Genomic DNA, 13640 nt, shown 5'->3' with positions numbered 1-13640 from the left:
GGGCACTAGGTTAGTGATGTCAGGTGTCTGAGACACCCCAAATCACTAATCTGTAAGTGAAAGTAAATAAACAAAAACAGCCAAAAAATCCTTTATTTGAAATAAAATTAAAAGCTCCCTCTTTCACCACTTTATCAACCCCCAAACACCCCTCCAGGTCTGAAGTAATCTACACGAGGTCCCACAGTGATTCAGTTTTGCTACATCCCTATACTGCCACAGTGAGCAACAGAGAACATGACTGCTAGCTGTGAGTGCAGACAGAGCCGCAGCAATCAGAATGAACTGGGGTGAACCCCTGACATCACAGCTACGGGTCCCTCAGTACGGCCTGTGTCACAGCAGTGATGTCACGGGTTCACTGTTGTGAAGTTCAGGCCACTACTGAAGTGAGCTGCGCACTCGGCGATGCCATCACTCATGTGAGTCCTCCAGCTGTGGCTCACTTCAGTGGCAGCCTGATTTGCTGTCACAGGTGGAGGACTCCACCTGTGGTCACGGCTAACCTGAGTGCCATCACTGCTGATAAAGAGACTCACTTCAGTTGCTGCATGGTACTGACAGTAAGCAGTCTTGTTCTATGGTGCTCGCTGTTAGCATCAGATGTAGCAGTGCTGGAAGCGTCATGTGACCTCGTGTGGATTACGTCGGACCTGAAGGGGTGTTTGTGGTGTTAATAAAGTGGTAAAATAGGGTGTTTGTTTGTCTATTTCAAATAAAGGAATTTTTGGGAGTTTACAGATTAGTAATGGGGGGTGTCTCATAGACGCCTGCCATGACTAATCTACGACTTAGGCTATGTGTGCATGTTCAAACAAGGAGCCTCATGGTTATACCTTAAAGTCTCATATAGGTCATACTGGTATAGGGTATAAATTGACCCTCCAGTATGGCCACATGAGACAGCACACTCCAATAACATGTAATAAAACAAGAGCAAAATGAGTTTTTGGTGCAATTAGAAAGTAATTTTATTATTAATAAACAGTAGGACAATTCATATATAGAAAGGACGTTTCAAGCATAGGGTTGGGGAATAAATACCAAGGTCCCATAGACCACAATTGTAAAAAATATATATTCAGTGAGATGGGATTTTACAAAAAAAAAAACAAAACGTTAGAACCCAGGTAAGACGCTAGTAAAAGCTTGTAGGTGGCCAAACCATTTCAAGTGGAGATGGGCTACATATCATACAGCAGCATAATAGCATGTGTCGCAAAAGCCCGTATCAAGGAGTAGATTATAAAGCCAAATATAGCGCTTACCTAATACAATGGTGGTTCAGGGGAGCCAGACCAGAGGGGAACCGCCGACGGACGTTTTGTGGTGCGGGACCGCTTCTTCCGGGAGGAGTGAGTGCCAGCTGTGACCGCAAATCACCTGAGTGACGGCAGTGCTGAACGCACTGCTCACTTCAGTCACTCGGATGATTTGCTGTCACAGGTGGAGGACTACAGCTGTGGTCACAGCTAACCTGAGTACCATCACTGCTGATAAAGAGACTCACTTCAGTTGCTGCATGGTACTCACAGTGAGCAGTCTTGTTCTATGGTGCTCGCTGTGAGCATCAGATGTAGCAGTGCTGGAAGCGTCACGTGACCTCGTGGGAATTACGTCGGACCTGAGGGTGTTTGGGGTGTTAATAAAGTGGTAAAATAGGGTGTTTGTTTGTCTATTTCAAACAAAGACATTTTTGGGTGTTTGTGTTTATTTACTTTCACTTACAGATTAGTAATGGGGGGTGTCTCATAGACGCCTGCCATGACTAATCTATGACTTAGGCTATGTGTGCATGTTCAAACAAGGAGCCTCACGGTTATACCTTAAAGTCTCATATAGGTCATACTGGTATAGGGTATAAATTGACCCTCCAGTATGGCCACGAGACAGCACACTCCAATAACATGTAATAAAACAAGAGGAAAATGAGTTTTTGGTGCAATTAGAAAGTAATTTTATTATTAATAAACAGTAGGACAATACATATATAGAAAGGATGTTTCAAGAATAGGGTTAGGGAATAAATACCAAGGTCCCATAGACCACAATTGTAAAAAATATATGTTCAGTGAGATGGGATTTTCCAAAAAAAAAACCAAAACGTTTAAACCCAGGTAAGACGCTAGTAAAAGCTTGTAGGTGGCAAAACCATTTCAAGTGGAGATGGGCTACATATCATACAGCAGCATAATAGCATGTGTTGCAAAAGCCCGTATCAAGGAGTAGATTATAAAGCCAAATATAGTGATTACCTAATACAATGGTGGTTCAGGGGAGCCAGACCAGAGGGGAACCTCCGACGGCCGTTTTGCGGTGCGGGACCGCTTCTTTCGGGAGGCGTGAGTGCCAGCTGTGATCGCAAATCACCTGAGTGACGGCACTGATGAACGCACTGCTCACTTCAGTCACTCGGATGATTTGCTGTCACAGGTGGAGGACTACAGCTGTGGTCACAGCTAACCTGAGTGCAATCACTGCTGATAAAGAGACTCACTTCAGTTGCTGCATGGTACTCACAGTGAGCAGTCTTGTTCTATGGTGCTCGCTGTGAGCATCAGATGTAGCAGTGCTGGAAGCGTCACGTGACCTCGTGGGGATTACGTCGGACCTGTAGGGGTGTTTGGGGTGTTAGTACAGTGGTAAAATAGGGTGTTTGTTCATCTATTTCAAATAAAGGAATTTTTGGGTGTTTGTGTTTATTTACTTTCACTTACAGATTAGTAATGGGGGGTGTCTCATAGACGCCTGCCATGACTAATCTACGACTTAGGCTATGTGTGCATGTTGCATTTTTTCATGCGTTTATGCAATGTTTTAAACTGCAACATAAACACATGCGTTCTGTGTCCCCAGCAAAGTATGAGAATTTAGCAAAATCAATGCGCATGTTGTGTTAAGACGCAGCGTTTTGCATGCCAAATTTTTGGCAAAATAAAAAGCAACATGTCACTTCTTTTGTGCGTTTTGGATGCTTTTCCCACTCTATCTATGGCAGAGCAAGCATCCAGAACGCATGAAGTCTGCATCCATTCTGCACTCAAAATACATCTAAAATGCAGCATTTCGGCTGCATTTTGAAATGGACATGCAGTGACAAAACGCTGCAGAATATTTGTCACGGCAGAACGCAACATGCGCACATAGCCTTAGTGGCAGCTATGGGCTGCCATTAACTTCTTATTGCCCCAATTTCCACTGCACCAGGGTAATCGGGAAGAGGAGGTAAAGTCCCAGGGCTGTGACATCTAATGGATGCGTCAATTTCGGGCGGCTGCTGGCTGATATTTTTAGGCTGAAGTCTCCATAAAATGTGGGTCTTCCCCACCTGAAAATACCAGCCATGAGCTGTAAGGCTTTATCTTGACTGGGTATTCAAATTTTGGAGACTGCACGCCATTTTTTTATTATTCATTTATTTATTGTACTGTATGATGTAGACATGCCAACCGGTGGCTATGATTGGTTGCAGTCAGACAGCTGTCACTCAGCATGAGGGTGCATCTGACTACAACCAATCACAGATGGGGAGGAGTGAACATGTATGAGCCTAATGAGTGGGTGCAATGAATATGTTATGAGACTAATGAGCGGGTCAGGAAGAAGAATGAGAGTTCGTGGGAGCAGTGTGACAGACGTGCGTGCCGGTGATCGGTGAGTAGCGGAGAGTGAGACAAAGAAAGAGAGAGACACCGACATGCCAAAATCACTCCAGCATTGATTTTGTCATTCTGGAACTAAGTTGGTGAGTTGCATTTTTGTTGACAAAACCGATGGTAAAACGTATGCAAAACGCAAACAATTTGTAATCATGCATTTTGCCACGCATTTTTCATACCCTCATTGATTTCAAAAGATGACAAATGTTGACAAAAACCCAAGAAAAACTAAACATGCAGCTTCTTTTTTGTCAAACTTGTCAAAAAAAATTCCGACAAACTGCAACGTGCGCACAGCAAATCTGACTTCTCATAGACTTTGCTGGGAAGTTAAATGTCAGAACGTTCTGACAACAAAGTTGCACCAAAAAACACGACAAAAAAAATACATGTAGCCTAAAGTAAAATAGAAACATTTGCACCAGTTCTGCTTTGTTTATCCACTCCTGGTTTAGGACCAATTACTCAATGTGTGCATGTGGCCTAAAAAGGAAAAGAATTTTCCCTTGAACCTTGAAAATATAATTATTACTAGAGTTGAGCGCGGTTCGCGGTTCGAGGTTCTCCAGTTCGCGGCTCGAGTGATTTTGGGGGCTGTTCTAGATCGAACTAGAACTCAAGCTTTTTGCTAAAGCTCGATAGTTCTAGATACGTTCGAGAATGGTTCTAGCAGCAAAAAGACAAGCTAATTACTAGCTGGCTTTCCGCTGTAATAGTGTAAGTCACTCTGTGACTCACACTATTATGAAATTTCAGTATATAGTGTGCGGGAACAGCGCATTCAGAACACTGCTGTTTGGATAATGGCGAACGCCATTTTTTTTTTTTTTCCTTGTCTTCCTTCCCTGAGCGCGCGCGTGTAGTGGGGCGGCCAGCATGTCAGCCAATCCCAGACACACACACAGCTAAGTGGACTTTTAGCCAGAGAAGCAACGGCATGTGTGATAGGATGTCCATGTCACATGTCCCTGCATTATAAAAACGAGTATCTGCCCGTCCGGACGCCATTATCTCTTCTGCGTCTGGGTGTCAGACACCGCTGGCGTAGCTCCTGTCTCCGATACTGCTGTGTACGCTCTATACACAGCGCTATACAGAATAGGGATAGAAGTTTCTATTAGTCCTTTTAAGGGCTAATAACGGCAGGGTCAGAGCCATAGGTGACAGTCAGGGCCGTGAAAACAGATTTCAACAGCTACACAAGATGACAGCGTCTGTGTAGCTAAGGTCAGGGATTTCCTCGCTGCATTTCCCCATTAGGAGGGATAGAAAGGCAGGCTTCCTTTCCTCTACCCAGACCCACAACCCTGCCACTGTACCCTCCTGCCCTTTGCACACTCAAGCTCATTGCTACTAAGCCATTATAGTAGCAAACACTGAGGAAACTTAGTGGCATCCTAAATGTGGCTGTTGGACTGCTGTATTGTCCCACTAGTGCAAACATATTTGCAGCACGTCTGCCTGCATTGCACACTCAAACTCATTGTTACTAAGCCATTATACTAGCAAACACTGAGGAAACTTAGTGGCATTATAAACGTGGCTGTTGGACTTCTGTATTGTCCCACTAGTGCAAAGATATTTGCAGCACGTCTGCCAGCATTGCACACTCAAACTCATTGTTACTAAGCCATTATAGTAGCAAACACTGAGGAAACTTAGTGGCATCCTACACGTGGCTGTTGGACTTCTGTATTGTCCCACTAGTGCAAAGATATTTGCAGCACGTCTGCCAGCATTGCACACTCAAACTCATTGTTACTAAGCCATTATAGTAGCAAACACTGAGGAAACTTAGTGGCATCCTAAACGTGGCTGTTGGACTTCTGTATTGTCCCACTAGTGCAAAGATATTTGCAGCACGTCTGCCTGCATTAGACTCTCAAACTCATTGTTACTAAGCCATTATAGTAGCAAACACTGAGGAAACTTAGTGGCATCCTAAACGTGGCTGTTGGACTTCTGTATTGTCCCACTAGTGCAAAGATATTTGCAGCACGTCTGCCTGCATTGCACACTCAAGCTCATTGTTCCAAAGCCATTATAATACCAAACACTGAGGAAACGTAGTGGCATCCTAAAAGTGGCTGTTGGACTTCCATTAGTGTCCCACTGGTGCAAATCTATGTGCAGCACCTCTGCATGACACCCTCCTGCTCTGTTTTTAATAAGCTATAATGATAGCAAAAAATGCTGCCATTTAGTGGCATACAAGAAGTGGCTGTTGTACTCCATTAGTGGCCCACTGGTGCAAATCTATGTGCAGCACCTCTGCATGACACCCTCCTGCTCTGTTTTTAATAAGCTATAATGATAGCAAAAAATGCTGCCATTTAGTGGCATACAAGAACTGGCTGTTGTATTTCATTATTGTCCCACTGGTGCCAAGCTATTTCTAGCACCTCTGCATGACACCCTCCTGCTCTGTTTTTAATAAGCTATAATAATAGCAAAAAATGCTGCCATTTAGTGGCATACAAGAACTGGCTGTTGTATTTCATTATTGTCCCACTGGTGCCAAGCTATTTCTAGCACCTCTGCATGACACCCTCCTGCTCTGTTTTTAATAAGCTATAATGATGCCATTTAGTGGCATATAAGAACTGGCTGTTGTATTTCATTATTGTCCCACTGGTGCCAAGCTATTTCTAGCACCTCTGCATGACACCCTCCTGCTCTGTTTTTAGTAAGCTATAATGATAGCAAAAAATGCTGCCATTTAGTGGCATACAAGAACTGGCTGTTGTATTTCATTATTGTCCCACTGGTGCCAAGCTATTTCTAGCACCTCTGCATGACACCCTCCTGCTCTGTTTTTAATAAGCTATAATGATAGCAAAAAATGTTGCCATTTAGTGGCATACAAGAAGTTACTGTTGGACTTCCATTAGTGTCCCACTGGTGCAAATCTATTTGCAGCACCTCTGCATGACACCCTCATGCAGATTTTGCTACGCTAATTTTATAGCAAACTCAGGGAATTCCTTGCTGCATTTGATCATTCAGAGGGATAGAAAGTGAGGCTTCCTTTACTGTCCTGGTACCCACAGAACACGGCCACTGTACCTACCTGTCCACTTTTGCCACGCTATTTCATTTGCCCAAAGAGTTGACTCTTTTTCTGCCTTCCTAAAATTGTCTGTAATACTTAGTTAGTGTTCCTTTGCTACCAAGCAAGGTACAACACATGTGCATTCTACACTCCTTTCCATTTCTGGAATGCAATTATTAAATGCAGGTAGTCCAGCCAATCTGTGATGAAGGTGCAGGTGTGGATATAATGTAGCCTGCATCCAATGTTGGTTTTCTCGATGTCTGACAGCTCAACAATACCATCTGTTTCAACTTCCAAAACAAGTGATGACCTGCCAATTACACTTCCTGTTGCATGTAAAGGGGTGGAAGTTCAGTGTGAAAAACCATGTGAGACTGCTGTCCCCAGTCACAGAGGATGAAGAGCACGCAGATGCACTTGATGGGGCAGGCGGTGGTTGCACAGGCACGCTAGGCCGCATTGTAGCACAGTGAAATTTACATTGCGACTTATGCTTCATTTTAAGTCGTGAACAGGTTGGGCTCCCCAGTATGCAGCAAAACCAGGCAACAGGAAAAGGACTCTAGTCAGTTGGGTTGATAAATGATTGTTTAACTTTACCAAAACAAACAATAAGAACCATGCATACAATTTAAATAATTGAACAATCTATTCTGTTGCCTACTACCTGCTAATCCCTCTACGTAGCAGTAATTGTGTGTTTGTGTGTGTGTGTGCAAACACGACTTACCAGTGGCGCATCACAAGAGCTTCCCAGTTATCTATGTAAACATAGACAAAACACATTACCCCTCCTGAATACCCTTGTTAGCTGAAGCCTCACAGATAAGGCAGATGATAACAGTGTGAATGCAAACCACACAGCTCTGCAACACAGTCATGGAAATCTTGAAAAGCAACAGTCAATGCAAACATGTGTCGCTGTCCCTCTATGATTTAAACTGTACGTGACAATTTGACAGTGCAGAGGCAGCAAGTCTTATTGTCTATAAATAGTTGGCCTACCAAGAACAGATATGTGTTTTGCTAATAAAATAAAGTGTTGCGTGCCCGCATTATTGTCTGGGCACAGCCTACCGTACCCGGGTACTGTGATGTCCAGTTGCCAGAAATACAGACTTTACGCTCCTCTCACGGTAAGCAGTATAGACAGCACCGTAAGAATGTTGGTCTTTGGCACAGAATGCTGCTCACTGGCGTTACGGTACTCCTCACCAAACTCCAAAATGACTCCCCTCACAATTGAACCAAGTGTTTCCGCGGTGGCTCCTTGCTGTAACGCACACCTTTAGCTTTTCCTTCTGTTCATAGACAGCATCTCCAAGTCCACACCCGAAGAGCAATTTCTCCTCCACGTCTAAGTGTGGAGAGACAGCTAGTGCGCATGCGTGTGCCGATTTACCCCAGCCGCAGCCTAACTACAGTGTTTTGCCTAGTGAGTATGTTCAGCCTGACTGTGCCATTCCTGAGGCTAAGTCTTCATTTCGGGATACAGCACATGCTCCCACACTTAGTGCGAAAAGCCTCTTTGCACAGGTACTTGCATTCCGTGCCGGGTCTAAGTCCTGTTTTGTGCCTAGACACCATGCTAAAGCTGATAGTCTTTTTTCAGAGACTGTATTTCATGCTACTGAGCATGCTCAGGCACTTACTGCATCAGAGACTAGGTCCGGTAATGAACTCTTTGGCCCTGCCCCTGATGTGGGGGGCCCATATAGACCACAGGGCATCAGGTGTCCTGACGATGTGGCCAGGCCACTCCCAAATGGCTTGCAGAGGCCCGCCCCTATGACTTGACACCTCATTATTGATGGTCAGACGATGACTGGTGAGGTGTTTGTGTCGTGGCAGCCATGATGTCATTATTGAAGTTGCGGTTCCAAATAGGACGCTAGTTATGCCACTCATGACGTGTCACTCTGCTTTTTTCTCCAGGAGGTGCATTGTGGTCCACCCTGGTTTGGGGCGGACCCAGGTTATAAAACGGGCTGGAGCCAACAAAGAGGTGCGCAGTCTTCTATTATGCTCCGAAAGAGCATACCTCCATGTGTTGAACCCATTGCAGCTTTAGGCCAGAGGTAGGCAGGGATAGCGCATCGATGCAGGCCGCCACCACAGTTGGTAACGCAGAACGGTTAAGACCAGCTCCTGTCCTACAAGTCCTGCTTGTGCAGCCCAGTGGCATTAACAGGTCTGCTGCTGCTGATGCACCTGCTGTCCACAGGTGTGGCCCCAATGCACACGGTCAGCGTACTCAATGGCCCCTGTGATGTTAACAGGGAGTTCCTGGGCTGGGTGGGCGTGTGGACCCTGTGACGCAAACAGGGCTCCCAGTCTCCAGATCCAAGTGGCGTCTAACTCGGTTCAGACTACTATTAGTTTCATAGCCACACAGCTCTGTATCCTCCACCTAACCTTCCAGTTGTCAACCTCTCCTTTTCCATCTGGGAGCACGGTGGACATTGACTGCTGATGGGGATATATACCTTTCTCTTTCTTTTCTTATTAATTTTCGTTATATAGCGGTAACATAGTATATACCACCTTATCCAAATCTGCCAGTCCCACCGTAACAGATGGTGCTTCTTCAGCAAATGTAACTTTTGCTTAACCACCAAACCCACGGACAAAAACTTTTTTCCCCTTTCCAACACACCTGTTCCCCTTTCCACCAACATCTGTCCTTTTTCAACTCATTTTGTATATGACCAAAAGTGCAACTCTGCAGGGACACCGTACTCAACGCCATCTCAGCACAGCAGCCAGCCCTTGGTCCCTGAGATATGGACAAGTAAAAGACCATTTCCTCCTATCCATGACAAAGCGTTGAGATTCACTCTGTGCAGCACTGATGTTTAGTGGAAAAGCAGATCTAAGATTGCATACCACCTTCTGCAGATACTCCTGTATATGTGCGTCCCTTTCTATGGCAGGAATTATTTCGCCAAATTTTGTCTTGTACCGGGGATCTAACAGTGTGGCAACCCAGTAGTTAGCATTACTTCGAATTTGTTCAATCCGAGGGTCATGTTGTAGGTAGTGCAGCAAGAAGGCGCTCATGTGTCTTGTGCATCCAGGAGGACCAAGTCCTTGGTGTGTTGGTGGCAAAGAGGTGAGAATCGTGCCTCCTTCCTCTGCCCTCTCCCCCGAACCTCGCACAACCGAAATGTGAGCAAGCTCTCACTCATCTGCTGACTCTGAGTCTTCCATGCCCATCGCCAGTTCGTCCTCCATTTCTTCATGGGCTCCTGCACCTTCCTCAACACTTTTTGCTGATATTATTTGCTCTTGTTAATCCCTCTCCCCCACCATGACTGCCGCCTAGGTGCCGCTAACCATTTGGACCTCGTAGATCTTGTTATCCCTTCCGCATATGACTCCTCCTATACTTCCTCCCCTTCCTCTTGTCCCAACACCTGACTCCGAATATTGCTTACAGTGTGCTCCATCATGTAGATGACCAGAATTGTCACGCTGAGAATGGCATTGCCAGTGCTAAACATCTTCGTCGACATTTGTAAACTGTGTAGAAGGGTGCATAGGTCCTTGATCTGACACCACTCCAGCAGCGTGATCTGCACCACCTCTGGATCAAGTTAAGCCAGGCTATATGTCATAACGTATTGCAGCAGGGTTCGGCGGTGCTGCCACAAATGCTGCAACATGTGCAGATTCAAATTCCTGCGTGTCGGCACATCGCATTTCAGGCGTTTAACCATCAGAACTAAAGACTTCTGTAGCGACGAAAGTTGTTCAGCTGCTGTGTGCGAACGATGGAAGTGAGCACATAGCGAGCATGCCCGCTGCACAAGGCCCTGTAGGCCGGGATGGTGTTTTAAAAATTGCTGGAGAATTAGATTCAAAACGTGAGCCATACAAGGCACGTGTGTCACATTGCCCTGATGATGGCCCGCAGCCAGGTTTGCATCATTGCCGCACACTGCGGTTAAGTCATCAACGGAGTATGCTCCGTCAATTTGTACTCCGGTCGCCAGGTGACAACGTGTTCCTTTCATGCTGATGATGATGATGGGAGAGAAGTTGATGCCAGCGGCGCAGGTGGACGCAGGTTATGCTCACCCACTGGGCTGCATTACCTTGACAGATGCAGAATCTCTGGCTGAATGTAGGTGGTGGGTATCTCACAGATGAAGTACCATCATTCAGCTACAACCAATGGGAAGACAGCACACCCTTTCTTATGCCCATCCTGTCTGCAGACCACTGCCAGACATAGCTATGAACCTCTGGTTACTTTTACCCCCAGTTCAGTTTTATGATTTTGTGTGCTTGTTACCTGACTACTATTCCTGCTTGCTGTTTATGTACCTTGTTGGCCGATCCGCATTTCACCTCTGATTGTTTTCTGATTAAGTCCTGGCTGTCCCATTCTGTTCCTGTTCCTCAATTAATGTTTTGTCCCTGCCTGACTACTATTCTCTGGAACTGCAGCCTTCCACAGGTATTGATCACCTTGGGCCCTGTATAATTTCTAATCCCTGTATAGGGGTTAAAGGGTTTCAGGGTTCTGGAGATCCTGCTTGGTGAGTGGCTTCCCTCTAGCCTATCCTTTACAGCCCATCTGAGTGTGTGGATTAAGGAAGGCGTTACACCGTGCCCTCTGCAGAAGGCCATGTAGGCCAGGATAGTGCTTTAAAAATTGCTGGACAACCAGGTTCAACACGTGAACCACACAAGGCACGTGTGTCACATTGTCACGGCGAAGGGCCGCACCCATGTTTGCATCATTGTCACACCCGGCCTTCCCTGGCTGCTGGTTGAGTGGAGAGACCATTGATGAAACTTGGTCTCCAGAGCTAACTGTCCACAACTTCTCAGTGGTGTGACTCACATTTCCCATACATTTCAAAGTAAACATTTGACGGCATGATGGCATTGAGCTCTGCTGCCAGCATAGTAAGGAGGTGTGTGGTTTTCCTTGTGCGCAGTTACAAAGAAGGCTCCCCTGACCACACAGGGTTTGGGCCGAGGTGAAGGACCCACATGAGTTTGAGGAGGCAAAAGCAGTGTATTAACTTCTACATACAGAGGAAGGATTGTTACAACTCGTGGGGACAGCAAGACTTGTACAGCCGACCCTTCTCCATCTCTCCCCATAGTAACCCATTGCCCAGTCAGCGACATGTAACGACCCTGTCCATGCTTACTGGGCCAAGTATCTGTGGTAAAATGCACCCTGTCACACAGTTTCTCAAAGAAGCGGTGATGTTTGGTGCGACATGCTGGTATAGCGCGTGCACGCCTTTGTTGGAGAAGGAGTGGCGCCTGGGCATCGGCTCTTGGGGCACTGCGATGGGCATAAGGTCTCGAAAATCCTTGGTTAAACAGGTTGGAAAGGAAGCATTTTGGTAGCCAACAGTTTGCAGATGCTGAAAGTCAACCTCTAAGCCATGTCATGCCCTTCTAAAAGCATGTAAAACACAGCAAGGGGACTCCAACCACAGTCTCCCTCGTTTCCACTAATTGGGCCACACACACCCCACTTGACTGGCATCCGTTGACCCCCCTTTTCAAAATGAAAAAGATGCTTTGCATGAAGCACTCTCAAAAATACGCGTGCCTTTCACCTCCCCTGGATGACCCAGGGGAAAAAAGTCCTCTGAGAGCCATGACTTGTTCATCTTGGTTCTTTTACAAACACAGCGAGGGGACTCCAACCACAGTCTCCCTCGTTTCCACTAATTGGGCCACACACACCCCACTTGAATGACATCAGTTGACACCCCTTGTCAAAATGAAAAAGATGCTTTGCATGAAGCACTCTCAAAAATACGCGTGCCTTTCACCTCCCCTGGATGACCCAGGGGAAGAAAAGTCCTTTGAGAGCCATGACTTGTTCATCTTGGTTCTTTTACAAACACAGCGAGGGGACTCCAACCACAGTCTCCCTCGTTTCCACTAATTGGGCCACACACACCCCACTTGACTGGCATCAGTTGACCCCCCTTTTGAAAAAGAAAAAGATGCTTTGCATGAAGCACTCTCAAAAATACGCGTGCCTTTAACCTCCTCTGGATGACCCAGGGGAAGAAAAGTCCTCTGAGAGCCATGACTTGTTCATCTTGGTTCTTTTACAAACACAGCGAGGGGACTCCAACCACAGTCTCCCTCGTTTCCACTAATTGGGCCACACCCCCCCCACTTGACTGGCATCAGTTGACCCCCCTTTTCAAAATGAAAAAGATGCTTTGCATGAAGCACTCTTAAAAATACGCGTGCCTTTCACTTCCCCTGGATGACCCAGGGGAAGAAAAGTCCTCTGAGAGCCATGACTTGTTCATCTTGGTTCTTTTACAAACACAGCAAGGGGACTCCAACCACAGTCTCCCTCATTTCCACTAATTGGGCCACACACACCCCACTTGACTGGCATCAGTTGACCCCCCTTTTCAAAATGAAAAAGATGCTTTGCATGAAGCACTCTCAAAAATACGCGTGCCTTTCACTTCCCCTGGATGACCCAGGGGAAGAAAAGTCCTCTGAGAGCCATGACTTGTTCATCTTGGTTCTTTTACAAACACAGCAAGGGGACTCCAACCACAGTCTCCCTCGTTTCCACTAATTGGGCCATACACAGCCCACTTGACTGGCATCAGTTGACCCCCCTTTTCAAAATGAAAAAGATGCTTGCATGAAGCACTCTCAAAAACACGCATGCCTTTCACCTCCCCTGGATGACCCAGGGGAAGAAAAGTCCTCTGAGAGCCATGACTTGTTCATCTTGGTTCTTTTACAAACACAGCGAGGGGACTCCAACCACAGTCTCCCTCGTTTCCACTAATTGGGCCACACACACCCCACTTGACTGGCATCAGTTGACCCCCCTTTTCAAAATGAAAAAGATGCTTTGCATGAAGCACTCTCAAAAATACGCGTGCCTTTCACCTCCCCTTGCTGACCCAGTG

The sequence above is a fragment of the Anomaloglossus baeobatrachus genome, chromosome 1 (genome assembly GCF_048569485.1).
Source record: "Anomaloglossus baeobatrachus isolate aAnoBae1 chromosome 1, aAnoBae1.hap1, whole genome shotgun sequence".
In the NCBI taxonomy this organism is placed as follows: Eukaryota; Metazoa; Chordata; class Amphibia; order Anura; family Aromobatidae; genus Anomaloglossus; species Anomaloglossus baeobatrachus.
Note: the sequence above shows the minus strand (reverse complement) of the source record.